Genomic DNA, 9,100 nt, shown 5'->3' with positions numbered 1-9,100 from the left:
TCTGACAAGCAAGTTTGGCATGGGCATGGTGGCTTACTTTATAAATCAAACCAATTTGGGTTTCTCTTGTACGTAATAGTTTTTATGAAACCTTTTTTGACTGATCACACCTTTTCCGTCAAACTTCAGTGTATGCTTTCAACAGTTCGCCCAGTAATATCAGGGATTCCTCAAGGTTCGATATTAGAACATGATTTTTAATATTTTTCTGTCTGATATACCAAATCTTCCCAAATTACCCTTACTCTCTATGGCGATGACACAGCCATCACGACTCAACACTATTGTATAAATTAAGTAACTCCGCTATTACAAACTGGTGTTACAAATGGAAATGGGTGCTCGATATAAATCCAACTAAATGTGAAACCAAGATATTTTCTTTAAGAAAATACGTTACACCACCGGACATTGTATTAGAAGAGACCTTAATCTCATGGAACTTTCTGTCTGCATGATGGCTCATTTGTTGTTAGTGTGATAAGTGCTCAAACTAAAGTACGTATTTTACCTTGTTTATATTACTTTCTGATTTCAAGCAGCTCGCATTTCTCGCTGCCCTTTATCAGTAAGTTTTATGTGTACATTTATTTCAAACCATCTTGATGAACAATTAAATTACAGACTTATTTTCATTCAATAAATTTATCTAACACGATCAAAATAAAGACTAGTCATCTTTGTTGTCAATGATCCACGCCATTCACCATGTCAACTCTACAAAATATCTTAGGAAAATCTTGCGTATAATTTTTCCACTGCCATTTAGATCACTCGTTACAATAACAAAAACACTATATCACATAATTGCGTGCGATCCTGTGTTCATCATGGCTAATTTTACCACCTGTAGGGTTTATATGAATAAGGCATTTTATACCGAAGATAGACTTCAATGTGCTTTGAATGCCGAGGATGGTTCCATATAAACTGCGTCGGCGTAACCAAATCCGATTATCGTCTATATGCTAATAATATAAATAAAAATGGTACTACCAGAGAATTGATGCAAAAACATATAAGTATATTATAGTGGATAGTATATTTATTTAATATATGAAAATAAACCATAGAAACAGCTGTTACAAATAATACCACAACACAAAACTATTTATGTATTAAATATAGAGTACTAGCGGGCCCGGCGCGCTTTGCTGCGCATTTCAATAATTTTTTGCAAAAGTTGCCCGCGGCTTCGCACGCAATTTCCCGTTGAAAACAGTACACTATATTCACTTATTCTTTTTCTATCACATTCTAAACATTGCTGAGATAATTGATAGTCGTTCCATCGTGAGCCTCTTGGGCGTATTATGAAGGTATGTACCATATTCCTGCCTCTATCTAGCTGTTACCCACGGCTTCGCACGCAAATCTTAAGAACCGAAGTCCTTATATTACTTAGTAAATTTTTTTTTTACTATAATAAATTTTAGATTAAATTAGTTATATCTCCGATGCCACGATTGAGCTTGCTTTGTTGTCTCGATCGAGAGAATATGTACACACGGAGTTTTGAGAACCATACTTCTGTCAAAAAAAACAACTAAGGTTGATTTTATAACATTCTTTATATTTGTAGCCAACGTAAGATAGTAATTATGATATCTGCATTACTCTTCTGATCAAGCATGAGCATGGTTTATATTAAATAAATATTGCAGTTAAAGGTGAATTTTTACGTCAAATTTGAATTGTATTATCTGGATAGTAAAGTCTATGTTTAACAGTGATTGCAAAAACAGTTTAAACAAAATTTGTCGTTTCTCTTAAGCTTACTCTATGCTTTAAAACTATAAGTGTAATATATGTTTACAAAGAACAGCTGATTAAAAATTTGAAAAGACGTTAACATATGTTTGCTGCAATGCATTTCTTATGGGTATTTCTGTAACCAGTGGGGCGGAATCCTGAATCGGGAAAGGGATGGGCATAGCTTATAAACCTTCTCCGTGGAAAAATACATATACGTACAAATTTTCATCATGATCGGTCCAATAGTTCACGATTCCATAAAGGACAAACATACAAACATTCATTTTTATATATATAGATAGTATTTTTCGATAGCATATATGTTGTAAGCCCCTCCTTCTTTTAAAAAAGAGTATAATTTTAGATAATAAAATATAACATATCTAAACTATGTTATACATGATAGTTTAGTTCCCTTTTAAGTAAATCTTTCTCTGAGCTAGCCAGTCTCTACCACGAGTAAAGACAGAACTGCATCTTAGTTACTGATTCTTTTCCAAAACGCCTTTGTCTACAACTGGAGAATATGGAGCATCTAATACGAAATAAAATAATACCGTTACGTACTCCATTTTAAGTTACACGAATGACAATTGTAGTTGGCATCCGAACGACATTTAAATCAATCATTTCAGCCTTAATTTAAATCCAGAAATAGTATTGTATATGCTAATGTTATCAGTGGCGTAGCTCCTGTCGCTGGGTCAAAGTATAGAGTAAGATACTACAGGTGATGTAACACAATGTTGCCTCCCAACTCGGTCCTGCATATTCCGTTCAAAGTCAAATATCCTAAGAAAATGCGTCTGCGCTAGTTTGCGTCCTTGACATTAAAACTTAATAGGATTATCTTGTATTTTAGCTCTAATAACCTTCAATCTCGGCACCAACTAATGGTTTTCTCAATTATTAATTGCGAGAGAAATTCAGGCGGCTAATAGGGTCGAGATGCCCATAATTTGCAGATATCATTAACATTGAAGTTCTTTTCAAAATATTAACTGTCTATTTTTAGTTCTAGATACTGATCAACATTTGGTGTGTTTATTGGCAGCCCAAAAATGTGTTTTTCCACAAAATGTCTGAATCATTATTATATCATTATTCGCAATATATCCCCACACCTGTGCACCATAGAAAACAATTGCTTTAACGAGAGCGTTATAACAGCTAAACTTGAAGTGCTGAGATGCAGCTTTATTATTATGTAATTTACTCCAGACGGTATTAATTTGGCTGTCTGTTCTATTTCCCCTTAAATTAATTTGTCTGAGACAGAGGTGTAAAACTATTCCCAAGTATTTATATTGATAGACTATTTCAATGCGTTCTCCCTTGTACTACCACCTTTCACACATTTTTAATTTACTCCAATTTATAAAAACTATTACTAAACTAAACACAGATATTGCTGTCAATACATAATTGGTGTTTTACAAAGTATATGCCAATTATACAGTAATATTGTAGTAAATAAATTATGATCACCAGAGCTCCAGTAGTTTCTCTATAATGAGTGCACAAGTACAGCGAGAGTATGTTCGTGAATTGGGATAACGTAGTTATGGTGGGAATCGTTGATTCAATGTGAATGTTGAATTTAGCTCCAGTTCGTCTTCCTTTTAATGCAACGTCAATAATCTTCACGATATAAAAAGTTCATTTTGAGCAAACAAATTGGCTGTTCCCCGCATTATAACTCGTTGGGCGATATCGACTTTTTAGTGGGTTTTAAACGCTTAATTTTCCAGAATTAAATGTGAATGATTTACAGAATTAGTCATACTAATTTTGCTTTTTGTAAATTTAAAATGCGAATATGCAATTTAATGTTTTAGATGTAATGACTTTAATAAATGTAGGTATAGGTCAGGTATATTTTTGTATTTTTACAGTATATGTCTTCATGGAGAAGTCGTGCTGATTTTAATATGGTTCATAAACGGTTACTCTCTTTTTCCACAAGGATTATCTCTTCTACGAGTATACTGTAAATTACGACATTCGGATCCTTAAAGTATAAATTCTTTAATGTTAGCACTTTATTAGGAGTTTCTGAAAACCAGGGTAAAGCAGTACAATGCCGATCAATTTACTGCCATTAATTAATAGTTGTTTCAAATAGGTAACTAAAACATTTCTGGATGAAACTGGTGTAAATTTTTTGTGCTGAACAAAGTTATAAAACCGCAGTCCGTGCTCCTAATCCAAAACATTGACTTGGATTAACTCACTGTCTGCTGCTGGTTAATCTGAGGTTATTTTACGATTCCTTGTTTCATTGGTATCCACCACCATGAGTTTCCTAACCTAAAGACAACCCAAACATATAAGTATCACTGATCACTGAGATTAATAATTAAGACCACTCAACAGAATTAGTTATGCTATATGTTCCGCCAAAGATAGTTTCTCAGTGAGGCCATAGGATCGCGACGCGACGTAAATAGTATTACAATGAGGTTTCTGTGTGACCTAACGTAAGAATACACTATGAATGCATATTTGTAACAGTGAACCTACACTAAACTGCACAATAGCACAACAAGTAGTAGACTGCGAGGGATATTGCAATTAATGAAATATTGTAAGATTCCTATTATGATAATTGCATTTTAAAAACTGTCGGGTATGACAGTGTCTGACACCGTGTATGTTATTCTTGAACTCTAAAAAGTGGAAAAGGCGCGAAGAAAGAAATCTGAAGCATATTTATATTCATATTAACAAAATTAGTTTTTCCAATATAGCAAGATATCAAAATTTTTATGTATTATTCAATACAATAATTTAAGATTATTAAACACTATAAACATTTTGATAAAGATGAAAATGCACGCCACAAATCCATTTTAACAATCCGAAATATAACATGTCATATAACAAATACACGCCTGATTTCCGGGAAGCCAGAGAGGTCCCGTGTTCACCTCACTGACTACTAACTTCTGTACTTATGCTCGCCTCGTCGGGGGTGCTTATCTTCAGATTATCAAGAATCACAGCTTGGTAGCCAGCCAGAGCACTAATGTTCCCCTCATACAGTCTCGTCGTTTCGTTGCGTAACGTTCACTAGTGAGGCGACCTCCTCGCCCTCCTAGGGTCTGCTTCCACGTTTCCGCTGTACCTGGGTACGGAAGCGAGCTTATCTAACATTTTACTGTCTTAGCTACACATATCCAACTCAGGAGTAGATTAATTTACTTTGTAGTCTTCATAAATCTTCGGTTTTGGAGTAAGCTTTCCTTACCAAGCAAGCTGTATGGTAATATAATACTAAAATGTCACAACAACAAATTTGATATTTTTCAGATCTACTCCACATGGTTACAAAACTTTATTCTTCTCTTTGTTTTATTGGGTTGCAAAACAAACATACAGACATTAACAATGTCTTTTGTTAAATACGTATTGTGTCTTTCTGAGAAAGTTTTAAAATGTGTAAATTCCACTAATACATATATGCAGTACTCCATACACCATGCAGTCACAGTGTATTGTCATTTCAAAATACCGGTACCATTGAACCTTTCCTTCCACGGACTTACTACCACGTGTAATTACTGAAGGAGGATATTCCAGCTTATTTGTTCTTCGGAGATAATTAATTAAAATTAAACTTATACATTTTTATTTTGATCGCTTTGTGAGCTGCACTTATATATAATATGTAGACATAAGAAGTAATATAAAAACATATTGTTATTACAAATCTCAAACTTTTAAGAACTGATTCAGATTCACGTTGCAATGGACGTATCATTTCTAATAAGGCCTTCTCTTGCAGCTGCAGACGCTGCACTAAGCGGAATGTGAAATGGATCTGAAATGAACATTCCCATCCATATACAGGATGTTTGGTAATTAGTGTAAAATTTGTAATTGTTGGTGAAGCTAAATACAAAATATGACAAAACTGTGCAAATTATATGTTCTCCATATGCAACTATAATGTTATATCAGCCACTTTTATAATTGGTTATGGTTGCATTTACTAAAAAGGCACAAATATTTAGCAGCTAAATGTGACGCAACTTTAAAAATTTATATAACATTTCAAACAAAGATAATTATTTTAAACCTGCTAAATTTAAAACAAACTGTGATAAAACTCAGTTAATTAAAAATTTCTAGCAGTTGAAGAAAAGCAATGAAACCAAATCGCTAAGACCACTGTTACAATTATGGTGTAAAATGTTATAAAAAGCGTCCCCAACTAATAAGGTTTCCATCAATAACAAGGAAACTTCATTATTATCAGGCTTATAAGATTTACAATTATCATAAACGAATGGCACAGAAAAAACTGCCTGAAGTGAGGGTAGAAATCACGTACAAAAGGATAAGGGTGTACTTACCTTTTACACGTGATTTACGAGTGTACTCTCACTCCAGGCAATTTTTCTGTGCCATTAATGTGAAAGATTTTATGAAAATCATATTACGCAGAGGTGATTTTTGTATATGGTGTTTTCAATGATAATATTTGTTGGAAGAAAAGAGTATGAAGCCCGGTTCCTGGACCAACGGATCCCTTGAATTTTTATATAGACTTTGAAAACTGCGTCACTTTAGTTAAATTTTGTTTTTGTTTTTAGTACCTAAATATAATATAAACCAATTATAAACAGGGTTTAAAAATCTAAAAATGGTTGCTGAACCAACTTGGGTCGAATATGAAGAACGAATAATTTGCAACCTTATATCGTAATTCACACATATAATATAAAATAATACTACATCTATTTAATATCTGTAAATAATGCATGGGCATGTATGTGTTCACATATAGATATTATAGACTACTACTATTTCATTCATCGTTGTAAGCAAACGTTTTTAATTTTCAATTCCTATTTAAAGCCTTAGAATCGAATATTTATGAAGAGTGTTGAGTTCACGTGTGTGGTATAGCTGTTTTCCATGAAATTTCGTGATTGTCTATGAAAATATGCAAAACAACTTATCTATAGCGTATCTATATGACTCATGTGGGACGCCAATGGTAATTTTAATGTTTTAACAGTTCTGAATGTGATAAAAATTGTCATTAAAACTATCTCAGAGACTCGCAGATTTCCGCGGTTTAAACACGAAATGTTCCACCCCATTTCTTATCGAGCACCTAAGAGGTAAGACGAATGTGTGTGAAAAGTTTCATGTAAACCTGTCTGGTAGTTTAGGAGATTTCATGATGAGTTGATACTGAGTAATATTGCAGTATACCACGAATTCTCGCGATTGATTAGGAAAACATGCAAAACTCTCATATAGCCCATCGTATCTATCGGGCGCATGCCTAATGCCTTAAAAAGTATCGCGGTTTTCTGCAGTTAGGCTGCGAAATGTTCTAATTTGTTTCTTAGCGAGCTTCAAGGCGCTATTCAAGAGATAACAGGAACACGTGCACAACATGCCATATTAATCTGTTCCTTAGTTCTAGAGATTTCGTATACATTTACTGAAAGGAGTAATAGCTTCCGATTAATTTAATTTTTAAAGTTGTATATGTAGTTAATAATATTAGGAATGTTTAAGGGTCTGTAACATGCAAAGCCTTATAGTTATATGGCTTATAGCTTATGGCTTATATGCCACCTTTTAGATATAGGTAGGTGTCCTGCACTATATAGTATTGAAATATATAGTTTGAGGGCTTACCAAACTACTTCAGATACAGTCAAAGTTTGTGTACAATCTCAAATCCATAAGTATTTTGTTCCATTTTGTTTAACATTAACCATTAAGCCATATAATTAAACACTAAATTACACACACGCCGATTTTTTAATGTACTGTTACATGTGTGGAGTTCAATTATAATGATTCCTATTATTACTTTTTAAATTAGAGAGTACGGTTCAATACTGTGGAAGAGAAGGTTTGGGTGAATTGAGTAAAATTTAAAAAGTTCTCAAGTTAATCTTTATATTGGCTTCAAACACTTTTTTTAGTTATCTTATTTTTGTGTTTTATTAAAATAGTTAATTATAATGGCCAGACGTAATTTTATAAAATTTGCTTGTTATTTATGTCTTTTTTCTGCGAGAATGCAACGTGATAGTTTTGTTTAAAAAGTTATAAATAATCGTATTTTAAATGTTACATTGTGGTTCAGGGTCACTGTACGACAAGGTCATAAAGGTCATTGAGTTGTGGAGTGTTTACTTTCTCTCTCGCACTAATGGTTTTCATTTCACTTTTAGTGAAGTCGGTTCTTCGCGTCGTAATGGGTCCATTCTTACGTGTGTACGGCGAAAGTGACACAACCTTACTCAGCAAGCTAACCGGATGGGGGTCCCGGGAATTTACTGCTACAAACACTATCACGACAATACTTACCGAACGCCAGCTCACGCTTTTGTCCAATTCTCGTTAAAGTTTACGATCCACGACAAGATTTGTGCTTGAGGAAGCGCACTCTTCGGGGAAAGCTAGCTTGTTTCTAATCTTATATCCTTTATTGAGGAATATTATTACCGGTATTTGCTTAGTTTGTAACAATCCAGCCCAATGATGTTAGAAGAGATTATGTGTAGTTTTTAAATATTTTAATTTAACAATTCTGGGTAAGAAAATTACGTTGTCAAGAATTTTATATCTTTAACAACCCTTAGTCAGCCTCATCAGCCAATTTTAATTTACATGATTATTGCAAGACATAATTTAATCGTATTTTTTTATTATTTCTATAAATGGTATTTTGAAACACATATGCCCTAATTTACACAGAACGTTATTACAAGATTTTTATTGACCTGTAAGTTATTGCTCCAGACATATGAAACTCATTGTGAGCAACTAACCGAAAATGGGTATATTAATAAAAATATTAATACATTAATATGATATAGAGCATTTTAATCTAATCTATTGGAATTTGATTTCTGTTTGTGCTAATAAACGTACTTTCGACAAATTTCCATTATTTCTGCGTCGTTCGTTACTTTCATTGTTACAAATTAATAAAAGGCCATTTTATTTTAATTGAAAATACAAATCGCTAGATACTTATACAACGGTATGATTTATTCAAAGTTTGTTTTTTCAATTGTTTGTCAGTCTTATTTTACAACTTGGTCAATTTCATTTACTGTCTTAACGATAACAATGAGCTGGGAATTGTACAATTGTATATTTGAAACAACTAGCACGGTTTAAACATTTACTATTTTAACTTAAGAACAGAGCCTAAAAAGAATAATTAAAACTACTAGTGTTTCCAGTAAAATTTGAAGTGAGTTCTAAGTAGAAAGAGAAAGTGGTGTGTGGAAGTGTTGCGTCACACGTCCGGACTGCGGGCGAGAGGTGCAGTGCAGACTACAGACAGAGGTAGCACTGGTAG

Source organism: Homalodisca vitripennis, chromosome 1, assembly GCF_021130785.1.
Source record: "Homalodisca vitripennis isolate AUS2020 chromosome 1, UT_GWSS_2.1, whole genome shotgun sequence".
In the NCBI taxonomy this organism is placed as follows: domain Eukaryota; kingdom Metazoa; phylum Arthropoda; class Insecta; order Hemiptera; family Cicadellidae; genus Homalodisca; species Homalodisca vitripennis.
This window is presented reverse-complemented; position numbering follows the sequence as displayed.